Source organism: Chelonia mydas, chromosome 7 (genome assembly GCF_015237465.2).
Source record: "Chelonia mydas isolate rCheMyd1 chromosome 7, rCheMyd1.pri.v2, whole genome shotgun sequence".
In the NCBI taxonomy this organism is placed as follows: Eukaryota; Metazoa; Chordata; order Testudines; family Cheloniidae; genus Chelonia; species Chelonia mydas.
Window position 1 is genome coordinate 99,007,078 of NC_057853.1, and position 25,997 is coordinate 99,033,074.

Below are 25,997 nucleotides of genomic sequence, written 5' to 3' on the forward strand. Positions count from 1 at the left end.
ACCGCGTTATATCCGATTTCTGTGTTATATCAGGTCACGTTATATCAGGGTAGAGGTGTATTTGTATAAATAGAAAGTGCCTGGTCAAATAAGCAGGAAGATAGGCAAATGATAATATATATAGTTGACAGTGAATTTCATTTTTAAATGTTCCAAAATAATTTTACAAACTATTTAATATGTAGGAGTTATTTCACTATCCAGTGCAATTCAGCCATCCTTGAGGAGGATAATGGCACCTGTTTAATCCTGCACAGTAAAACTGCAGAATGATTTTGGAAAAAAGTGAAGAAGGACACTATCTCCAATTAAAGGTACATGGGAAGTCTAGATAAGCATAATGCATGTACCAAGTTGGCATTTAGCCAAGACAGCAGGGCTAATACCCTTAGTCTTGTATAAAGTGCCATGGGATACTTAATGACCAAAAGAAGTAAGATCTTGGTTTCTAGTCTTATCTGAAAGATGACATCTGCAGCAGCACAGTGCCCCTTAACACCAGGCGGGGATAGTTCAATATTTTCTCAGAGGGAAGACAGCTGCCTCCTATATCAGAAACACCATTTACTGCTGCCCTTTTTGTATTTTCCTCGGAGGTCTCCTATCCAAATGCTGACCAGGAAAAAGTGTACATTTAGTAAAGGTACGACAAGATGTTTAAAGATTACTCCATTAGAGAACTGGTCTAAAACTTACCTTTTCTTTCTATCTTCCCCATTTTTCCCCAGCAATCTTTCTTCTCTCCATTTCTCTCCCTTGGTCCTTAATCCCCTTCCTCATTGTCCATTGATGCTCTATTTCCCCTTCATTCCTTCTCAACTCTCCCCACCCCTCTGATTTCTCTTTCCTCCTTCAGCTCCCCCACCGCTGGGTCTTCTACCTGCCATCTAACCAATCCCTCTCTCTGCAACTCACCAACATATCTCTTCTTCTTGCCTCCCATTTTGCCCCACCTCAGTTCTCCCTCTTTAAGTCTTCAATCCCCCCATTCTCTTCTCTGACACCCTCCCTCTATCCACTTCATATGGTGCCCTTCCTCGCACAAGTACTTTTCTTATCTCACACTCAGACATGTACTTTCCTTCACTCCCACCCAGCCTGCAACCTGCCTAATAGCCTCCCTCCTACTCATGTCCTATCCAAACTCAGTGTCTTCTAATACGAAGGCTTTGTGGCTTAAACCCATTTATCTCCTTCGAGGGCAACATGGGTTCCAGAGGAAAGATGGCAGATGCATATAGGACATAGGGGTAGGAGGGAGGGTGCCAAAGGGATGCTAATGTGGATGGCAGATAAGTGCCAGAAGGTTTGAAGTAGGTGCTAGAGAGAGGATATTAGGACACCAAAGCTCCCCCAAAATGATATCATCAGGGAGGAGTGATATAGTGTTGCTGGGGGAAAAGCTCACAAGGCTTGGTATTGATGAGGTATAGATCTTATGGAGCAGAGGGCCATGGTAGGATTGGGTTAGTTTAACATTTATTCATATAGAAAATTCATTTATCCCTTTTCACTAAAGTTTGTGGGCCTGATTCTGACCTCATTGACTTCAGTGGAGTTCATCTTGATTTACCTTTGTGTAAGTAACAGTAGAATCAGGCCTGGTATATCTTTTTGGTGTTTTTTAAGGCAGGTTACCTATGGGTGTTTGTGTTCAGTTCTAAGAGCAGGCAAGAAATGGTCACAACAAAGCAAAAAGCTTTTTTTTTGCCTATGCAGATTAGCAATATGTTGGCAATGCTGGTGGTCAATTTACTACACTCACGTGCATTCTGGCAATGCTAGAGTCTGGCTAACTTTGTGCTTCTGTGTGCATGTGGGGCTGATTTGTTGCATGCAGCACACAGACTATTAATGAAGAGTCTGGGATTAGCATATTTCTTTTATTTACCATTCAGAGATCTAGGAGCAGGGCAAGAATTATCTAAAGAAGAAAAATTGGTGGTGGTTGTTTGTTTCAGTTTGGGATTTACAAGTAATCAGGGGAAATGGACTCCATATTCTTGAAAGACATGAATCAAGAATACTAACTCATTTTGGCTTTACTTGGAAATGCAGAAAACAATGACAGCCGACTTCAATACCAACATACAACTGCTCAAGTCACCTCCATTTTCTATGACCAGAAACATCATATGTATATGGGAAGTTTCAGGGAGGTTGCCAAAATGGCAAATGCACCCAAAGGATGGGAGAATAAATGAAGGTACAACAGTTTACTCTTCCATGAAGATTAGCCACTGCTCGTGTGCAATTTCAGGAAAAACATACAGACATTTAAGTTTCTTACTCCCTAGAATATTTTGTGGTGTGGAGGGGGTATCAGCATTTATATTATGTAGGACTGGGCCTGATTTTCAGAGTTATGAACATTCATAGCTCCAGCTGTGGGAGCTAAAAGTACCCAGTACGGCTGAAACATGGGTTACACACACAATACTATTTAATAAAGTCCAGATTCTGCCACCATTACTCACACTGAGCAGTACTTTACTATGCTAGTAGTCCCATATATTAGCAGTCTGCATGGTGAAACTAAGATCCAAGTATTAGTTTGTTTTTTCTTTACTGCCTCTTTTTTCTTTTTTTTTAAACAGTTGACTCTAATTTTGCTGGGCTTTTTCCCAGGCTTACTCATGTGGAAATTTATAAATAAGTAAAATGTTCTGGAATAGAAAAGCATAGTAATATGTATAAACTTTCTGGGAAAATGGGGAATAAAAGGTGAATAACCAAAACTTCTTTTTATTTCTATTTATCTGTGGTATAATTTTAAAATGTTTAAAATATATTTTTTAAAGTGAGTCTCATCTAAATAGCTGAACAAGAGGGGAAAGCATTAGAATATTGATCAAATAAATAGGCACAAGGACCAGAAAATTAAACTGCCTAATGTCAGCAGAAATATAACAGAACCCATGGCTCTAAAGATACGGTATTGTAGCTCCTAAAGGCAGCAGGTAGATAAAGAAGAGCATGGAACCAGAAACAGTTCCCTGTGGGACTTCAGATGACATTGTAACAGATGACTCCAGATGACAATGTAAGAGGAGGAATGGAAAGAAATTATATTAACAAACTGTTGTCGATGGTTATAATAAGATTTGAACTGCTGAATAACCGAACCTGAAAGACCAACATATTTTTCAAGATGATTTAGAAGGATCCCACGATTGAGTATGTCAAAAGCTGCAATTATGTCAAGAAGTATTACAAGGGATGGATTCCCAACATCAGATACAATAAGAGTATTATTACAAATCCTGATGAACACAGTTTCGCAGCTGATTAAAAAAAACCCCACAGTGAAACTTTTAGAATAATTTTTATTATATAATTTATTCCAAAAGTTTTATCCCTAAGATTGCTTACTGCTATTCTTTCTATCTCTTTTCTACCCGAGCTAGAAAGAATAGATTTAAATCTGCTTTACAGATTGTTAAAACATTGGGGGATGGACTTAAAAAATTAAATATACTTGATATAGCAACTTTTAGTGAGCTTTGGACAGCCACAATGTCTAACAAAATATTTATGATGTTTTCAATAAGTGAACCTAGCAAAGGAAGGAATTTTTTTGAGAAAACTAGCAGATATTGTCTCCAAGAAGCATGCGGTTGGATAAAGATTTTGCTTCTCTACACCTAAGGCTGAGACAGAAGCAAATGTGTCCACAGAAATTTTTTGGTATGGGAAGAGATTCTATAATAAGTATATCGGGTTTCTGGCATGCATTCATCAAGGGAATAAATGTCTGTAATACATATTTTTGATGATTGATAATGGTATTCATATTTTGCTAAATAAGGAAGCAGGACATTTTATTTCTATGTATGTATGATGGGAAAAATAGCACGAGTATTAGAAAATGACCAAAATATTATTGCTTCAGAGGTGTTTGCTGTATCTGTGAAAAAATATTCATAACACTTGCTAAATATTAACAATGTCTATTTGGCTTATTTTCTTTTAATTCAAATATTTATTGTGGTGTGGCGCAAACTAGTGATAAGCAAATTTTAAAAGCTTCAAACAATGAGAAAGAGCTCAAAATATTGCCTATCACTTCTTACACTGTCTTCCTCTTCCTCCACCCCCAAAATCAAAAGAAGCCCAATTTAAAATTATACAGGTTAAAATACTCTATTGAATTTACTGACCATAGACTTACCTATTTCTGCTTTTGATCTTGGCCTAGCCCTTTGGTACAGTAGGACCTCAGAGTTATGAACACTAGAGTTACGAACTGACCAGTTAACCACACTCCTCATTTGGAATAGGAAATACACAATCAGGCAGCACCAGAGACAAAAAAACCCAAAAAACCCAAATACAGTACAGTACTGTGTTAAACGTAAACTACTGAAAAAAAAAAGGGAAAGCAGAATTTTTCTTCTGCATAGTAGAGTTTCAAAATTGTATTAAGTCAGTGTTCAGTTGTAAACTTTTGAAAGAACAACCATAGCATTTTGTTCAGAGTTACGAACATTTCAGAGTTACGAACAACCTCCTTCCTGAGGTTCTACTGTAGTTGGGAGATGGTGATGTTTGCATCGTATGAGTGAGGTGTCATCTGTATGTTGCTGACATTTCTGACAATGCTGTTTCACAGTCTCCCCTGAACAGAAATAGGGAGAGGACGGATTCCTGTGGAACTCCAAATTCAGGGCTCTTGAGGTGCAGGAGAAGGTGACTCTGGATTTGGCCTAACATATATATACATATATAAACACACAGACATTCTCTTGTGTGTGTATATTTACCATCTATGGTAAGATATCTAGCTGTTATAAACCAAATGGAAAATGGACATTAGGACAGACTTCATAGTTGATCATAAACATCAGACACTATGGGGTTCACTGTATTTTTTAAACTGTATATAACACGGCCAATATGCAATAATGCATCATTTTTACATTTGTTGAGTTATGCATGCATAGAAGTCATGTATAAAATGTAGTGAAAGAATATCTCAGATTTTTATAGGTTTGTAGGATTGTGCCCATTGTTTTGGGTCTTCCATTTTTGTCATCAGTTTCCTACTTGATGAAGAAAGGTTCATTTTGTTAGTATCTGCTATGATCTAATGTGCACTCTAATATTCAGTATTCAAACTCATAGACTTGGCTCTTATATTGTTTGTCCTTTATATTTTCACAGAGAATTCTTTCCCAGGTGTCTGGCTGCTGGGTCTTACTGACATGCTCAGGCTCTGAGTGATTGCCATATTTGGGGTCGGGAAGGAATTATTTCCTGGGTCAGATTAGCAGAGACTCTATAGTCCCGCCTTCCTCTATAGTATGGGGCATGGGTCACTTTCTGGTTTAACCTAGAGTAAATGGTGAATTCTCTGTAATTTGAAGTTTTTAAACCATGGTTTGAGGACTTCAGTAACTCAGCCAGAGGTTAGGGGTCTCTTACAGCAGTGGGTAGCTGAGGTTTTGTGGCCTGCAATGTGGCAGATCTAGAGGTCAGACTAGATGATCATGATGGTCCCTTCTGGCCTTAAAATCTATGCATCTATAATTCTATCTTGTGAAAATCTAATGAAAAGAAAATCTGGAAAGTTCATATTTTACATTAAAAAAGCAGCTTCTGTGCATGGGCATGTTGGGGTATATAAACCCCACACTGGAGAGCAAGGGGTTAAGGAATAGCTCTGGGCCCAGTCTGCCCTGTCTAGACATGTGCAAAGCCTGCATAAGCTGGAGGCAGGGCTTTAAAAAGGGGAGCAGAGCAGTTCAGTGGAGGGCAGTGAAAGGGAGCTTGTGGCTGCTCTGCGGGGAAAATACTGCCCAGGAGCTCATTGCTTGAGACCTGACAATGCAGACCTGTGCAAGCCCACAAAGGAGAGGCAGGCGGCTGAGTGTGCAGGTCAGAGACTTGAGTGGAGTGGTTTAGTCTGGGAAGTGAAAGGTGACAGCGGTAGGAAGTGGTTGAGAGGGACAATGGCTTATTGCCCCAAGGTCTTGGGTGTAGTTGCCCACCACTGGGCCCTGGACCAGAGCCTGGTGGAGAGGGCAGGCCCAGACTCCCCTACCCACTCCAAGAGGATGTTACAACAACAAGAGCCTTCATCTAGGGTAAGAGGCCAGCTCAAAAAGGCTTGGGCTGTTCAAGGTGCCCAGACCCCAAAATCTCGATCTGAGAGGGGAGGACTGGACACTCCTGAGGTAAGGACAGGGCGACGACCTGCCAACCCCAGCGCGACCACTAGGCAGCCCTGTCAGTGGGTATGCACCTTCTACAGTGGGAGAAGAGGAAAGGGGATTGTAAAATAATTTATTAGCTATATCTGAAAAATTATAAACTGTTGTAGAGCAAAATGGGAAGATTAACCTTGAAAAATGTCATCTCTTCTCCACTTTCTGATTCCAGACTTTTTCTGTTGTCACTGTTCATACCCCCTACAGAATTGAAAAGTCTTTCACAAATTACACTGTTGACATTCCAGTCTTTAGTAACCAAAGTTGCATGTTTTGCCAAATGCTTTTCTTTTAATACAAATCTGGCAAATAATCTTCTTTCATGCCAGTGCTAGTTTTGCTAAGTAACAGCACACCCTGGTAGCTGCAGAGCAGCAGTGCACACTTGCCCCTTTTGATCATTCACTTACAGTTAAATGACCCCAGAGACTTTTGTCAGAGTCACTATCACTTATATTCACAATGTCTGCTGGGATGGTCCCCTCTTGCAGCCTCTGTGCGGCAACGGTTTTCAATGAGACATAACCAGTACATGAGGCTGACCTGTCACTTACCTGTATGCGACTGAACAGTGAAACAGTTAAATAAATTTGGATTAAATATACCATTCTTGTTGGCTGCATCAGAGCTGGAATCAGTTCCCTCATGAACAGTCAATCAGCTAAAGGGGAATTGCAGAACACAACATTGGTCCAGCACAGATCTGGGAGGGGCTTCTGGATACCAGTCAGCATTTTTGTTTATTTCACTTGATAAATGAAAAGGGCTCATCCAAATAGCCCTGGGATCTTTTTACAAAGTTAAACAGCATTACATTTGATGTAGACCAACCTAAACAGGAAGATTTAATTTATTTTTAAAATTTTGTTGGGCTGTGAAGACTCTTTGCTACTACAGAGCTTCAGGGATTTGAGGAGTTTTCAGATGCAATGTAGGGTCTAGCTTTGCTGCTCTAGGGGTTGGGTGTACAACCTCTGAATCTATGAAACCTACAATGCTTGCAAGACCCAAATTTTATGTACCATTTTAGATGGGCTGAAAGGCTTCAGTGGGCTAAAACCCCTAAAACCTACTTCTCCCTAGTAATGATGGGAGACTGTGCTCCATTCACTCTAGGGTCTGCGCTGGATTCCACTCCTATAGAAGCTAGCAGAGATTTCTCAGAAATGACAATTCCACCTGAAGGGTGGCTGCAGATTCACAAGCTGTCCATACCTATTCTGGTGGTCATGCCCCAGGCAGCTTCCACCAGCAAGAATCCTGTAAAGCCCCATCCACAACTTAAAGTTGCCCTCTGCTGCTGCAACCACCATCCCTTCCTACGTTCCAGGCATCATTGGCCTTCCCTCCAGGGATGTATTTCCCCAGGCGCACAGCATCTCCAACTGACTGATAGGGTTGCAAGTCAAACACATTCCTCTTCAGCACTATGGGGTGTGAATCAAACCATATATTCATGTATACACAGACAAGAACATTGTAACCAAAATTCTAAATCTCATAGATAAGTTTTTCCATGCACAGCCCTATTTGCACCTACTCAGTTGTCTGCCATGGAAAAAATACATTAGGAAGACAGAGAACCTTTCATGAATATAAGTTTTAGCAGGAGGTATTATCTTATATTTTCAGAAAAAAAAGTCTTAGGAACAGCACTGCTGCCCCACAAATCTCCTATCTAACCCTTGCACTCAATTAATCTTAGTGACCTTCTCATGCCTTGTGTCCTGAATAGTGCTTTGAGGTTAAAAAGTAGGTCTCTTGGTAAGTTCCCAGCTACTCATGAGAGACCTTTGTGTTCTGAGCCTTTAGATGTTGCTCCACTTGGATATGAAATTCTCTTCTTGCATAATGTCTTGCTCTGATACAGTTTTTGCTTTTAAAGTTCAACTTCAGTCTCATTTGTTTAATCTGGCATATTCTTAATTAAACGAGTTGTACATTTTATTGTATTGTGAAGCCTTGAAATACATGGGATAAAATGTGCACTACAAGTGTACTATGGTTGATTGATGGGACTTTCTCACTCTCAGGAGTGATAGTAACAAGCATGAGGGAGGAAACAGGATGCCTGTGAAGAAACTCCAGATGATCAAGCACTTGATAATTGGTATAATTTCGATTCAAAGCTCTTCCTTCCCATTAGTGGCTTCAGCTCTTGACCCTCCAGATTGTTTATTTCTGTTGCTTCTCCCAAAAGTCAATTACCTTCCCTTCTATACTGTGAATTTGCACTAATCTTCATATCTTATTCTTCCAGAGTCTAACTAATCATGGTTCAGCACCTCAGCAGGTATACATTGGTGTAGTTCCATTCCTGCCCTACAGGATTTTAAAGGTCAGCATGAAAAGCAGGAATTGAGTGGACTAGTTTTGAAACAATAGGAAATGGCTGCAACATCTGGACAAACCTAGAACCATTTGCCTGTTGAAGGGTGAAAGTTGAACCCCTGACATTGTTCACCAATAGAGCTGTGTGAATAACTGATTTTTTTGGTTCAGTGCCCAAACCAAAAAACTGAAAAAAAAAAAATAGTTTGGATCAACCTGAAAAGAAAATTGTTTTGATTTCTCAAGCAAAATGAAAAAGTCTAAACTTTTTTGTTTTGGTTAACAAAAAAAAAAATCATTTGATCCAAAATAAAACATTTAGTGTTGAGGTTTTATTTCATTTGTTTAGTTTTTTAAAATAAAATGTAGTGAATTTTTTCAGTGAATTGTCCTTCCAAAACAAAAAGTCAAAACATTTCATTTTGAAAATGCCAAAACCAGGCCATTTCAGTCTTTCTGGTTATTATTTTGACCAGAACAATTGGATGGAAATGACCCAAATTCACAAATTGTTTTGGTGAACCCGAATTTTCCTTTTTTCAGGAAAAAAATGAATCACACCACAAATGTCACCCAGCTCCATTCATTAGAATCGTATGACATGTTTTCTGGTCTGTCTTACCAGGGCTGTACTACACTCCATTCTTCAGTAATTGTTGTTGTAATAGATGTTACTTAAGTGAAACTGGAAACAGCAGCAGCAGTAGCAGAGGTTGTAACATGCTAGAGTGTTAAGTGAGGACATGCAATAATTTCATTATTCAGGCAAGGGAGCTCATGAGATTTACTATGAAAAATTGACTTCAGACTCACAAGCCCATTTCTGGTGAGCTAAAGAAGCAGCTCTGCTAGCTGAGTCAGTGGAAGAAGTCTAGAAATGCTTGAAGCGGTTTGACATGTTCAGTCCAGTAGAGGGCAGTGTCACAAAGGGCTTTTAAGCAAGGAGCACAGAGCCATACAGCCCCAGGACGTGCTCCAGTACTGTTCCTTACACATGGTGTGGAGCACTGTTGTAGATTGGTTTCAGAGTAACAGCTGTGTTAGTCTGTATTCGCAGAAAGAACAGGAGGACTTGTGGCACCTTAGAGACTAACAAATTTATTTGAGCATAAGCTTTCGTGAGCTACAGCTCACTTCATCGGATGGTGTGTTTGCTCCCTAGGAAAGTGTCCATGATTTGCCTATTCCCCACCCTCTTGTCAGAGTCCTACTCTGAAGGGGGGTAGCAGGAGCAGATAATCCCTGAATTCCCCCAAGAACAAGGAACAAAGGGACTGCTACTGAGTGGTCCCTGGGCAAACATACACAAGGGTGTGGCTGTGGAGTTTCACACTCATCCCTCCATCCTTGTGTGACTGTTCATGGGCTGCTCACCAATGGTGCCAAACTTTGTATGGAGGTTGTACAACATTGGAGGCTTAATCTTTTCCCTGTCTTTCATCATAAATGCAACATAGCGGTAATCAGAGATCAAATAATAGATGGAATGGTTCCTTAGGCAGGTAATGGCTTTCACTTTTGTTAAGTCCTCTTAGGATGACTGACATATGTAGACGTACCCAGTCCAGTGTTGGGTAGGTGAGGAAAAAACCCAGCATGTCCCTGCATCTCCACCTACTGGGGGTTTGACCAAAAGATAAAACATAATGGAACTTGCTGAGAGCCCAACGGCTACACCTAAGCACCAATTCAGGAATATAACCCTGTTTAGGAAAGCCCTTAAGCATGTGCTTAGGTCCCACTGAAATCACTGAGACAGAAGCACATACTTAAAATTAAGCATGTGTGTTAGGGCTTTTCCAGAATGGAGATGACCTAAGCACATCTTTAAGTTATTTCCTGAATTGGGGTCCAAATCCATATGAATGGGAGCAGATTGCAGCTACCCTCATATTTAATAGGAAGGTGCAGGCTGAAGAGACTATGGGAGGAAATGCTTCATCTTGATAGGTGAAAATTCATTTGGGTCACAAAGATGAATTGTATTGCTGAGATCAGTCTCTGCGGGCTGCACCTCCTTCTTAAAGATAAGAGTGGCTGTGCCACTCAGAATACCTCCCCCACTTTGGTTTGTTGGTACCTGAAGTGTGTAGTACCATTTTAGCTTATCTTTTGTTCATTAATAAATAATAATAATAGTCAAGGTTCCTTCCCCACTCTGAACTCTAGGGTACAGATGTGGGGGCCTGCATGAAAAACCCCCAAGCTTATTTTTACCAGCTTAGGTTAAAACTTCCCCAAGGTACAAACTATTTTACCTTTTGCCCTTGGACTTTATTGCTGCCACCACCAAGCGTCTAACAAATACACAACAGGGAAAGAGTCCGCTTGGAAACATCTTTCCCCCCAAAATCCTCCCAAACCCTACACCCCCTTTCCTGGGGAAGGTTTGATAAAAATCCTCACCAATTTGCATAGGCGAACACAGACCCAAACCCTTGGATCTTAAGAACAATGAAAAAGCAATCAGGTTCTTAAAAGAAGAATTTTAATTGAAGAAAAAGTAAAAGAATCACCTCTGTAAAATCAGGATGGTAAATACCTTACAGGATAATCAGATTCAAAACATAGAGAATCCCTCTAGGCAAAACCTTAAGTTACAAAAAGGCACAAAAACAGGAATATACCTTCCATTCAGCACAACTTATTTTATCAGCCATTTAAAGAAAACAGAATCTAACGCATATCTAGCTAGATTACTTACTAAATTCTAAGACTCCATTCCTTTTCTGTTCCTGGCAAAAACATCACACAGACAGAGAGAACCTTTGTTTCTCCCTCCCCCTCCAGCTTTGAAAGTATCTTGTCTCCTCATTGGTCATTTTGGTCAGGTGCCAGCGAGGTTATCCTAGCTTCTTAATCCTTTACAGGTGAAAGGGTTTTTCCTCTGGCCAGGAGGGATTTAAAGGTGTTTACCCTTCCCTTTATATTTATGACAATAATAATAATTCACAATAAATTATTAATAATTTTATCATTATTATTGTTATTTATTATTCCAGGTATTTTACATATATAGCAGCATGAATGCCATTTTTTAACAGAATGTGGAATTTTGTTGCATCTGTACCGGAGAGATTTTTTTCCATTTATATGCAGTGGATTAATACCTTTTTGAATTTAACTCTCGCAGTTTATCATGATTATGCTGTTTGAGTTGCATTGCTTTGTTATAATTGGATAGATCAGTCACACAACATTATTATTGTTCCCCTGATTAAATAAGAATACAAGCACTTCCAGGTGCAATCTCTAAATTCTGCCCTGCATAAATATTTGTGCAGGGAAATCAGCTCAGTTGAATGTTAATGGTAAACAAACAAACACTGAGTGTGGATATGCCTGTAGCAAGTGTTGCCATTGCTTGTGATATCATTGTGTCTTGTGATACCTGATGTTTTTCTTAAAGCCCTAGCTCTTGGAGTCATATGAATATATAAGAATCTCTGCTTTCATTTTAAAAAAAGGAAGTTTATAGTGCTTATGGTTGCAGAGAAAAGCTGGGACACGTGACCTGGAAGCACTCCAAAGGTTCAGAAAATAGATGGTAACTAAAAATGTATTTGTTTTTGCAATCTCCTGATTTTTAAATTTATCTCATGCTTTTGGAGGGCCTGACTCAAAGTTTTTGAACACTCCATGGTGGGAATATTGCTGTAGCAAAGCCATTTAAAAATTCAGCTATATTTGTTGCATTACTCTACAAAAAGCCGTTGGAGCTGCTGCATTAATTGTGTGTACAGGGGGTGTCTACAGTCCTCCCCACTGGTGTACTAACTATAGTTGAGTATCTAGTGGGAGCAGAAATAACACCTCTGGCTAATTTCCTAGTTTAGGAACAAAGTAAGATTAACACAAGTAGGTGCTTTGCCCAAACTCAGCCTATGACAAATAATTTTATTGAGATAGATTCCAGTAGTTGTGTAATGACTTTTATTGGGCTGTTTGTTTTAAATACTTACATTGCGAAGCTATCCATGGAAGCTTTTGCCTGTTCTTCAAACATGCATGTTCTTGTCTCAGCGTGTTATTTTTATCTCAAGGCTCTTTGTGCTGGAATGGGTTAATTAGTTTGTCAATAGTAAATAAATATCTCTTGTTCTTAGAGTTTTGAGATAGTTTTAGTCACTTTAAGAATGAACTGACATTCCAGCCTGACATCTTTTTCAAATACACAATCTGAAAATATGGGGAAAGACGCACACATGCAGTTTATCAATATTAGTTAACTGGCAAGGGATTGATCAATTCCTGGATGTGCTGAATGCTCTCAATTTGCAGTATAGCCAATGGGAGTTGAATGTCCTCTGCACCTTCAGGAGATGCTCAGCACCTTATAGGATCAAGCCCTCAGTTCACTGGAAGAAACAGCTTGCAGTTTGAGAGTGTACTTGTACTGGCATATAGACATATCACTCCTATTTGCTCTTAAATTCCACTAGCCTATGACTAAAAGGCTCAAGACACATATGACCAGCTCCTGCACCAATGAACTAGTGGGAGCTTTGCCAGAGACTTCAGTGGCAGGATCAAAGCCATATTTGATGTAGTCTGCAGAAGCTTAAGAATGGATGTTCAGCTAGATTTGAGGGAGGTGAATGTTTTGGGAGAGATGTCTATTACTGTTCACCAGCTAGCCCTTCCATTTTGCTCTGTTCTTGTTTTGATGGCCGGCACACTTCTTATTGCTGCTGAACGCCTGCTCATAAATCAGCTATAATGTTTGTACTTTCACACATATCTTTGGAAAAAAGAAGAAAAAAATTAATTGCAAATCAGAATGCAAAAATCAGCCGGTAAACTTGTGTACAGTGAGATAAAAATCAGTGTTTCATTACTTATTTATTTATTCATTTATTTAAAAATCTTTAACCAGAAAAATTCATTAAGATGCAATATCGCATGTACAATGATGGCCTAGGGATGGGAGATGGATTAAAAAATGTAAATACTATTGGATCTAATATGAGTACCATTAACACAAATATGATATTAATGTAAAAGTTTCCTACAGTACAAACTTAGCTTTAACTCTTTAAATATATGTTTAAAATAGTTAGCGTACAATTGGGTGGTAGGCTCTTGCAGATGGTAGATGCAGTAAACAAGAGTGTCTCAAAAGAGAAAAAAAGTCAGCAAAATAATTGCCCAGCGGTACTTTATATCAATTAATTCATTTGTATTTAATTAAAAGGACTCATAACAATTGGCTGCTATGTAAAAGCCCCTTAGCTTTTCTCTTGAATTTTCAGAGTTTTCTTGGGCTGGATATTGTTAGTCTTTTCTGAATAATTCAACCAGGAGCTATTTTCCAAAGAGAAAAGTGACTTTTGTATTATTCTCTGTTCTGTGGGGAAGTACCCGCAAGAGCAACCAGCCCATATCCCACCCAGCCACCAGCATGCACTACATCTGTCCAAGAGCCACCATCAGCACCCAGAACAGCTCACAAACCCCTTGCGCATCCTATTGTAGTGCCCTATAGTTTTTGACCATTACCTAAATACAAAGGATTTTGCATCACTGGATGAATTGTTTGGCCATTTTGGGGGGTTATAGAACAAAAGACATTGAGACCAGGTGATTTAGCCCTATTTTGCTAATTTACAAGCTTTATAACTCTCACATAAAAGATTATAGCTCCCCGCATGTCTAAAGAAGTATTTAATAACGCAGTGGTAGGTGCAGTGGATTGGTGGGGAAATGTTTATTGTCTCTGTGATGGCTATGACCTACATGCTCAGCTTACAGGTCAAACAGTGTTTTTGCTAGCTGCCATGGGTACCCCTGCCTAATGGTTAGAGTGAGAAGCCTGGTACTGGGGCCATGGTCAAAGCTAGGGTCAGAACCAGGTGCCACACCAAAGGTCAGAGCCAGGGCCAGAATCAGGTGCTATGCCAAAGGTCAGAGCTGGAAACAGAGCCATGAGTCAAGCCAGAGTCTGTTATCAGCGGTAGGGCAGAGGAACTGGGACCTGGAGGGAGGCAGGAAAGCAGGAACTGGGAATAGATGAGGGTCTGGGTTAAGGACAGGAAATAGAAACAGGCTGGGAGGCAGATTCCAGGAACAGGCAGAAGAGCAGGGCTCAGGAGACAGGCAAGTAGGCAGAGCCTGTAATAAATGCCAGTCAGGGATTCACCTAACTCTTTAGACCAGTGGTTCTCAACCAGGGGTCTCCCGGGGGTACATCAACTCATCTAGATATTTGTCTAATTTTACAACATACTGCATAAAAAGCACTAGCGAAGTCAGTACCAACTAAAATTTCATACAGACAATGACTTGTTTATCCTGCTCTATAGTCTATACATTGAAATGTAAGTACAATATTTATATTCCAATTGATTTATTTTATAATTATATGGTAAAAATGAGAACATAAGCAATTTTTCAGTAATAGTACACTGTGACGGTTTTGTATTTTTATGTCAGATTCTGTAAGCAGGTAGTTTTTAAGGTGAAACTTAGGGGTACTCAAGACAAATCAGACTCCTGAAAGGGATACAGTAGTCTGGAAAGGGTGAGAGCCACTGCAATAGTGGGAGGCACAGCTGCGATGCCCCTCTTCTTTCTTCCTGTTGTTTGCATAGACGATTATCAGTACACATAGATAGATAAAGATTTATGAAGGCATCCAGACCTGTTGGGGGTTTGACTTGGGTGAGTTCATCCTTAACCTCATCCCACAAACCTCTTCAAAAGTGACATAACTGGGCTGCCTTATTCCATTCTGTGTCAGATACAAGGCAGTGGAAGTGAGCTGCATAGGATGCCTGCTGTGCCCAACACCTGTTGGAGCTTCCACAGGGCAGCCTTCGCGCACCGGGTAAGGTTGCCAAAGACGGTTGATATTGCCCTCTGGAAGGCACCCGAGTTGGAAAGAACTGGACTATTGGCTTCCAACAGGGGAGAGGCCGAGTCCAATGCCTCCCCTGCCAGCAGGCTGGCTACCAGACCTATCTTGGTCAGAAGCCAGGGGTGAAAGTAACTTAAAGGACTTACCAGTATGCCGGAGTCCTGAGCAGGGCCTCAACCAGAAGTGGGGGTAGGGGGGCCTTTAGAGGTGGGGGTAGGTAGGGCCTATCAAGATTTAAAGGGCCCGTGGCTCCGCTGCAGAAGCGGTGGCTGGAGCCCGGGTCCTTTAAATGGCCCCTGAGTCCCGGGACTCCCAGCTGCCACCATAGCTGGTAGCACGGCTAGAGCTACCAGCTGTGGAGGTGGTTGGGAGTCCTGGGGCTCGGGGGCCAGGGAGATTTAAAGGGCCCGGGATGGTAGCAGCGGCCAGAGCCCCAGGCCCTTTAAATCGCCACCTGAGCCCCACTGCCGGAGACCCCAGGGTAGTGGCAGCGGCCGGGGTCTCCGGTGGTGATTTAAAGGGCCCGGGGCTCCAGCCGCCTCTACTGTAGCAGAGCCCCGGGCCCTTTAAATCGCCAATGGAGCTCTGTGGGCTCCTGGCTGCCGCCGCTACCCCAGAGCTCAGGACTCTGGCAGCAATTTAAAGGGACTGGGGCTCCAGCCGCTGCCGGGAGCCCCAGGCCCTTTAAATCGCCTCTTGGGAAAGCTGGTCTGGTATGGTACCAGACCGGACCGGCTTACTTTCACCTCTGTCAGAAGCATGCATCTGTGGTTGAAGCAAGAACAAGAGGTGGCACTGATTCATGAAGCCTCAGAATTTGGAGTGGCTCCATCAAAATGCTCAAGCAAAGGGATAGCAGGTTCCAGCACAGCCAGGTGGGCCTGGAGCACAGCATTTTCTGGGTGGAGTTGCTGGATTTGTTTCTGCAACACCTGATTCTCACTGGCCAGGTGTGTATCCTGCATCTGCAGTGCGCAGTTGTCTGCCTGGAGACCAATCACCTACCTGTGCAGTGCTGATGCCCCTTCTGGTATAGGGAACTCTGCTGGGTCCATTCTTGGATGGGCCCCTTCAGAGAAGTTGGTAGTGGTCTGAACAAGCTGTAGGTACCGGGGTGTGGGTGGTCATGCCTAATCATCAGAGTTGGGAGCCTGGAACTGGTGCTGGGGTAAGACCCTGTGACAGAGTCAGATGCCAAGCCAAAGGTCAGAGCCAGACACAGTCAGGAGTCAAGCTGGGGGTCAAAGCCAGAGTCAATGGTAGGGCATAGTAGCAGGGAGCTGGAGTGAGGCAGGAAAGCAGGAACTGGGAACAGATGGGGGTCTTTGTTAAGGAGGACAGGAACCAGGAATGGAGAGAAGGCAGGGTTCAAGAGTCAGGAAAGTAGACAGTTTCCATAGTAACAGCCAGCCATGGATTCACCTAGCTTCTAAGACAATTTCCTGTGCCTCTTCCTGGTTTAAATAGAGCATCCCAGCCAATAGGTGGGGCTGGATATCTCACCCAATCTGGAGCTTCATGGGTGGGGCCCTTTGGAAAATAGAGCTTTGTTCGACCCCTTCTCCCAGGAGTTCAGTTAAGCTGATGGGGGCCAGCTGTGGTCTGGAGACCCACAGGTCCAGGTTCAAGGACTATAAACCCTCATCCTGTAACTGAGCCTGGGCTTTGAGGGTCAAGCTGGGTTCCCTTCATTTTGCACATCATATAGTGCAGATCATATAGTGATCTATAGACCGGATTCAACCCTCATTTACACCTATGCAACATAAATGTCTGCAGAAGGGTTACATAGGTGAAACTGATTGGAATTTAATAAACAATTATGTTGATGATGCACCTGATGAAACAGCATCCAAGTCTCTCCTGAAGCTGTGAAACCTCTACATGTTTAAAAAGAATCAAAAGCAGTAAAATCATATTTTTTTACTGAAGTCAGCAGGTATGACTCTAACTGTACATGGAGAAATCTGATTAGTAGGAAAGAGACATTTTCACATTGTCTCTTTCTAGAGTAACCCACAATTTAAAACTAAACTTCTTGTCAAACTAAATTAAAATACATTTAGTGAGGCATTATTCATTATTGTTTTTATTGTTTATTAACTTACTAGCTAATTCGCAAAATCTGATAATCTGCAATGGCTCTCCCAGTGCAAATTAACAAAGATCTATACTAAAAAAAATAACCCCATGTAATTAAAATGGCAGCTTTCATCACATCCTTAGTAACTATAATATCTCTGAGGCACATATGCCTCTTATAACATAGGAGGAGTAAGCACATTACAAGGAATGGGGAAAAATTTTAAAAGACGCAAAATAAAAAAATTAAATTGTTGACGTAGATGTATGTGGGGAACTACTGGACTGACAAATGTACATATGAAAACAAACAAAACAGATGTTTTAAGAGGGCCCCAGGCTTTAGATTATAGGGCCTTTCACTTGCAATCCATTTTGGCCAGGGATATACTCATATAGTCATCTCCTTAATGTAAATGCAAAGTGGTTTGAGAATTAATGCAACAAATGTTTTGTTAGGAATGGACAAATCCCTTAAAACTCAGGCTAACTGAGGAAAACTCACCACAAAAGATCCTTGAAGCTTGGTTGTTATGGATGTAGTCAATAAATTTAAAATTATGACACCAACTTGTCTTTAGCTTGCAGTGACTCCTCAAATGTGTTTTAGTGTCATTGTTTTTTGATTTTTTTTTGGCCTGATTCTGCTATCTCATCTGTGTAAATCAGAAGTAACTCCTGCAAAATCAGTGGAGTTGCACTCGTGTAAAACTTAAACCAGTGTGAGAGGAGAATCATTGCAACCCGTGTTCCGGGTGCAAATGCTTCTTGTAGTATAATGAGTGAAACCAGAAAAGGAGAAATAGGTTTCATGTGTGTCACCATGGCTCAAGAATGGAAGCCTGGCTCCAAGCTGCTTGTACATGAATCTCTAGAGTCTGAGTCTATGTCTACATTACAGGCAAGCGGTGTCATTCCCAGCTTGTGTCCACATATTCGTGCTAGCTCTTATCAAGTTAGTGCAAGTATAAATAGCAGTGTAGCTGAGATAGCACTGGTAGTAGCAGCAGAGCTGACCTGTGCTGAGTACAACTGCCTAAAACCAGTGGGAACATACTTAGCATGGCTCAGCTGTGCCTCCATTTCGCTACCTCTGCAACATTGCTATTTATACTTGTGCTATCTCCATGCGAGCTAGTATTTATACACGAGCAGGGGAACCACACTCTTAGCTTGTAGTGTAGATATAGAATTAGTATATAACTCTGGTCACTCAGCATACTTAATGAAGATCTCTTTCCTACAACTCTGCTTCACTGTCACATCGCATATAGCTAAGGAAACATTCCTGGTTGTTTAACTTCTCTCCTCATGCAAGTCAGTTACCTTTCCCAGCTCTAGCCATATCTCCTTGCTCCTGTTGAGTGTGTTGTTCATCACAGTTTATACCTCACTGAACTCTTCATCTCCACCTCTTGTTTGAGGTTTCACATGGCAGGGGATTTCAGTTGGTCATCAGAACAATGTGTACACATGACCTCCTTCATTGGCTATTTTGTCTGCATAACAGTGTTGAATCCTGTCTACCCCACTTAGCTTCCACATATGGAATTGCTGGCTCCCATTGTTTCTCCCAGCTTTGGGTCCCATATAGCTGCAAACTCTCTCTGACTCTGTATGGACAGTCTGTCCGATGTATTAACCATTGAAAATTAGGTTGTGGTTTCCTCTCCTGATATGGAAGGGTTAATTGACGTTAGTTTCCTCCTTAGAATACCAAAGTGTCCTGCTTATTACAGTAACCTTGAGAAAGGAACTCAGATTTTAACTGATCTGTGTCAGGGAATGAGGTTCTGTGATTTTTGTGTCATATTTCTTTCATTAGGAATTCTAACATTTCACAGTCTATGTCAAATCATCTGCTATTCCTGACCCAAAACAGGAATGCATTTGAGCTTGGCCTAGTAATCTAGCACAGGTTCTTATACATTATTTTAGTATAACTGCAGACTTGAAGGAATCATCATTCAATCTGTTGCTAATGCTGGATTCAGTGGCTGCCATTATCAGTGGTTCACAGTCAAGCTGGAAGGACATGTCAAGTCGGGTCCAGGGATGAGTTCTTGGTCCGGTTCATCAATTTCAATATCTTCATCAATGATTTAGATAATGGTACAGAGAGTACACTTATAAAGTTTGCAGATGATACCAAGCTGGGAGGGGTTGCAAGTTCTTTGGAGGATAGGATTAAAATTCAAAATGATCTGGACAAACTGGAGAAATGGTCTGAAGTAAGTAGGATGAAATTCAATAAGAACAAATGCAAAGTACTCCACTTAGGAAGGAACTATCAGTTGCACACATACAAAATGGGAAATGAGCAAACATCATCTGGGATGTATTATCAGGAGTGTTGCAATCAAGACATGAGAAGTAAATCTTCTGCTCTACTCTGTGCTGATTAGGCCTCATCTGGAATATTGTGTCCAGTTATGTGCGCCATATTTCAGGAAAGATATGGGCAAATTGGAGAAAGTCCAGAGAAGAGCAACAAAAATGATCAAAGGTCTAGAAAACATGACCTATGGGGAGATTGAAAAAATTGGGTTTGTTGAGTCTGGAAAAGAGAAGACTGAGAAGGGACATAACAGTTTTCAAGTACATAAAATGTTGTTAGAAGGAGGAGGGAGAAAATTGTTCTTCTTAACCTTTGAGGATAGAACAGGAAACAAAGGGCTTAAATTGCAGCAAGGGAGGTTTAGGTTGGACATTAGGAAAAACTTCCTAACTGTCAGGGTGGTTAAGTTCTGGAATAAATTGCCTAGGGAGATTGTTGAATCTCCATCATTGGAAATTTTTAAGAGCAGGTTAGACAAATACCTGTTGGGGTGGTTTCGATAATAATTAGCCCTGCCATGAGTGCAGGGAACTGCACTGGATGACCTCTTGAGGTTCCTTCCAGTCCTTCGATCGTATGATTCTGTGCTTCATTTGTGACTGCAAGAAGCTAATCCTGGAGTGTATATCTGTGTACACTTCAGGTGAATTCTACTTGCACACTCACTCCAGATGCTGATGCTCCAGAACAGTGTAATTCATGTTCTACACTCTCATTCTATCTTCTAATGCATTCGGGCAAATGTATGCAGGAGATGTTTCTAAAACAAGGTGTCCCCTGGCAGCGGTGTATTATTGCCTAGGCCGAGAAGGCCTAGGCCTAGGGCGGCAAATTTGGAGGGGCAGCAAATTTATAATAGCAGCCAGAGGCGCCAACTTCCCCCAGCAGCGATGGGTGCTCACACTCCCCCGCCCCCGGCCCTGCCCCAACTCCACCCATTCCCTGCCCCCATTCCAACCCCTTCCCCAAATCCACATCCCGGCCCCACCTCCTCCCCTGAGCGCGCGGTGTTCCCCCTCTTCCCCCCTCCCTCCCAACCACACAAAGCTGTTTCACGCACAAGCGCTGGCAGGGAGCGGGGAGAAGCAGGACCCGGCAGCATGCTCAGGGGAGGAGGCGGAGTCAGAGCAGAGGTGAGCTGGGGCAGGGTTTTTCTCCGTGGGTGCTCCAGCGTCTATGGATGCCATGATTCTACCAATCATAATGCATATTGAAACCACCAATGATGGTGCGAATTTGTAAAATAACTAAAAACAAGTTCATGTGGGGGCGGCAATTATTTCAGGGCCTAGGGGCGGCAAAATCATTAATCCGCCACTGTCCCCTGGGGTTGTGCATAGTATTAGCCAGCCACTGGGACTGGTTAAATCAAGTTAAAAAGAAAAGAAGGGAAAACTCTTATGATCCACATATAATATTAACATTTAAAATAATTCTACAGACTATTGCATCATGATTAATGCTTGTCTTTATTAATTGTCATCCTGACAATATTGTAATGAACACATAAGCCAAATGCAACTTGATGCAGCTTCACTGTGGTTGCTTTGGGTCATTATTGTTTTCTATTTTTTATATATTTACATATAATATAATATATATTTTGTACAGAACTTTGTATTTCATTGTTTTATATTGACTGGCAATTTCCATAAAGCTGTTCTGGGAAAATAACTCAATATTAACTACAATTTTCTATTTACAATTTGTTGGTGAAACATTTTAGTAAATATTGCTCTAGTTCTAGTTAACTATTGTACCCTTGTCACAGGAAAGGACCTTAACTAGAAACAAAGCTTTCTCCATCTCTCTCTTTCTCTCTCCTAGCTTTTGACTCTGTCACACTAGTTTACGTGAAATAATATTTCCTGAGAACTGACTTTTTTGATACTTAAGTGGATTCAGCATCTTAATAACTGTTAGTGTGAATCATCTAAAGCTGGTGCATAATTTCTAAGACTGTATAGGAGAAATCTACAGTAGACATTCACTCTAAATAACAAAAATATAGAAATCAATAAATCCCAGGAAACTTCCTGCTACTTCATTTTAAGTTCTTTTAAGAGGAGTTACATGTCGTCACAACACTTTTTGACTTTCATCTGACTGGAAATTTGTATTAACTGTTATGAGACAATAACTTAATGCTGTAGGTTTTGAGTTAGGTTTCAATTGATTAACAACAGGCTTTGATATGTACCACACCTCTGTTTCTTATACTGCACACACTGAATGTTATTGTGCTAGATATTTTTCTGCATGGATTGGATGGTATCACAAAATTATTTTTCCTGCACAATGGCATTTATTGTATGTAGTGTCCTCATCTTAAATGCTGAGAATAATCTGAAGCTGGTTCATAATCTTTGTAGTATATTTATAGCAGACCATAGCTCTACAGTGTTCTAAATTTCCTGCTTATGATGCAATGGCAAAAGTCATTAAACATTAGCAGTAATAGTATTTTCACTGTAATAAAGTGTTAATTACTTCCACATGTTAATAGAGTTGGTGGGGGGGAGAGATTTTGCTATTGTTACTGAGCCTAAAATAATTTCCATGTGATAATTTTCCAGGATATCAAAAACTGAATAATTATGCACTAATTAAGAAAGTAGAGCCTGCTCTGGAGTTAAGACTGCATTAATTTTAATGTTTTTACAGTCCTTTAATTGGGGAAAGGGCTGTAAATTGAGAGCTGACACATTCTCCTACCATGAGCAGGCCTGCCTTTGCAATCTGCCTCCTATATACTGCAACCCAAGGTCAACGCAAGTTTGCAAAATCCCTCTGCTCTTCATACGAAATGTATTGGTGGTGAAGCGTGCATCTATCACTCTGACAAGCATTTAACTCTCCAAGAGCACATGCTCTCACTTCTTAAATTATTAATTGCATTAAATACATTTTCATATTGTGGACTGTTTGCTATGTTTGCTACAAACTGTTCCCTGGTAGGGAGATGTGGTCCTCCCACAGTATGATATGGCTTGCCTTCTGTTGTTTCAGTACCAAGTGCTAGGTTTGGGGAGCTTGTTTCTGAAGGGTTTGTAAATGAAATAAGCTACAAAACGAAAGATTATTGAAAGAGACACCATAGAAAGTATTTTTTTTAACGTTGGTAAATTGGCTTTGTTTTTTCCTTTTATTCTGCACCAATATATATAAGAACCAGCTTTTTTTGGTTTGCTTGTACCTTAAGACTTTTTCTGGGTTTTCCTGCAGTTTTCCTGGGTATTCTCCCTGTCACAGCATTATCACAGGCAATGGCATCATCGCCATCCACCTCATTATCATTTGTGGGTCATTCCATTGCAAAATGGTTTTAGGGTTACAACTAAAAGAAAAATCTGACAAATGGGTCATATTATCTCCCTCTGGCATTTGAATGCATTATACAAAATACAGTCTTTATATTAACAGGCATCATGACCTTAGCCTGTAACTGCTTATTTTAGCAATGTCTGCTAGTGCTGCTGAAGTTCTGATTCTGCCAGGGTTTCTGTTGTAAGTCCTTGCAAGGTTTTAATATCTCAGCTGGCCAAATGGGACGCTCATGCTGCAGATACAGTATTCAGACCCTGGTGGGGACAAGTGGAGGAGAGGAAGCAGCTCACATTACTCTTAGTGACTCTTTACTCAAGGAATGCCATTGACTGGATCCTGAGAGAGACAAACTCAGACCAGCTCTGCTAAATGTGGGTTCAAGCTATGAAGGAACTTCAGTATTAGGAAAATCAAAATGGCAAATAAGATATACAAGTAGGATTGGCTCTGCATGGCTCTGACATGTTCCCAGGGGACTGGTTCACTGGAGGAAAGCAAATGTGCCCTGGATGGACGCTTGGAATGACCTTATTTCACAGGACCAAATATTGTTTGGAACATATTTTGGCGGTGAGGCACTTGGGAAGAGGCATCATGCTTAACCTCTGGAACATGGTGCATTTCACATCTCTTTAAAGCAACCTGCAGAGAGACAGACTTTGGGGGGTGGTCATGTATTCAGGAGAAAGTTGCAGGAAATGTATTTGTAACATAGACCATTAGATTATATGGATGATGGAGCAGGTTAAAAGGGCAGAACTACTAGAAGACTTTTCCCAACCCAATATAACAAAACTTTAAGCAAATTTGGCCATCGAGATTTCAGATATTTTTTGAGGGTTTCCTGCTCTGAGATTTGAGATTCAAACTTCCAGCAAATCTGCTTTTTGTTTAGTCTCCTCATTTCAGTCTGGCCCTTATATAAAGTACTGTAGAAAACTATAACCTTTCTATAGAATTTTAAAAAGTATCCTATTGATTCAATTTGCTGTAGAAGAATTGTATAAATCTATAGCAAATTTATCATTTTCTAAAAAGATTTTTAGAGTACTTTACATAGGAATCTATTACATTTCTGTTGAACCCTACTGTATAATTCCTATCACATACTATAAGATTTTTCCATTAAAGGAACCATCTGTGTTGTCAGTACTGTCATGCACTCCTCACCTCCACTAGAACTTTCTTGTATGTCCCACTGGAAGCTTGGGCAGGCTTCTGCTCTGAACTAACTATGGCTTTATTTTAATTACCTTGAAATTTCAGCTTGCATGCATCACTGGATAGCTGTATTTTAACAGCAGTACTATAGTTGAGATTAACATGCTGTGTCAAGTCAAAGATCCACTTATAAGTATCTTTATAATATATAGATCATCAACTGTCTGTTCAATAACATTTCAACAATAAAGACCAACATAGTGCTGTGCATTCAAAGGTGTTTCAATATAGGAAATCCCAGGCACTTTTAGTGATATTTCAAAGATGGTTTTAAGATTAATCTAAGTGCATCAGTGCATGTTGACACACGTCACTCTGAAGCAATACAAAGCACAATGGCACAGGCTGAAATCAAACTACTTCAAAGTCTCTTTTGATTTCTAAGAATGAAGAAATTAAATTAAAACCCTATGAGATCCTGATTAGCACATGGAATTCAAATGTAAAATTTTACTTTGTCCCTCACCCTGTTGTGTGTCAGTATTGGAGTGGGTCTCCAATCATTGCATGGTGTGTTTTGCACACTATGTATTATACAGTTGGGTACAGCACAGTGGGACAAGTTAAGGATAGAGTAACAGCCTGATCCTTCAATTTCGTTGCTGTTTTAAAGTGTAAATCAGATTCCCAGTGTCATATTAATGTACTGAGGGTACATGCATTTGTGTGAGTATAGGGTTTCTGGATTTTAACTACTGTCAAGTTACCGTTTCTTTATGAGATACTCATTTCTTTTACCTCCCTTTTTAACAAGTATTGCTTTCACTGTGCTTTGTTTCAACAGTAAAAGTGGCAGAAGTCATATTTCTCCAGGATTGGAGCATATTATATATTTTTGTCCTGTACAACATGTATGCAGTGATCAGCATCCTGCTGATTAGAAGAAAAAGAGCGTAGAAAAGTTACCAAAGACAAATTATGTAAAGGCTAGTAGAGACATTTTTCACCCAAGAGTTTTTTCTTCTGTTCCAATTTCTCTATTACCATTGCATTAATTAGAAATTTAGGTAAATGACGTAAGTGCCCTAATTTTTTATTTCTGCCAGGAGAACAATTAGGCCATTAGAAGTAACAAATGGTCTGGATGCATGTTGCCTGTTGAAAATTTCAAGCTGCATTATTTCTGACAAGAAAAAAAACAAATAATAGTTGTTTTGGCCAATTTTTACCATAAGCGATGTCAGCTTTAGCAGATGCAGCATACCATTGGCTTTTTTTCCCTATTGTCATGCCTCATTAAAGTATGCTGACTCTTGTGGATTCCCATTTCCTTTAGGTAAATAGTTATTTACATGAACGGCGATATTTTTCTTGGGTGACAATTTCTAATTGTTCAGGCAACCAAGGGTGATATATTAACCACTCAGAATAAAGCTTCACCTATGAAATAAATTACTTTAAATTAACTATCCTTTCAAAAGAAAGGCAAAATTTCAAAATGGACAAATTAGACCCCTCTTAGTCACATATGGTAAGTGTTTTAAGCATTTCCCCACTGGTACTTACTCCAGAGAACAATTCTTCATGATGGAGTGGAAGACGTCTTTGCTCATTTGGGGGTCCTTTTAATGCCAGTGTTTGCCAACATTGTACTCAGAAGGGCTAATTCTCTGGCTGAACACTGTGCATTCTG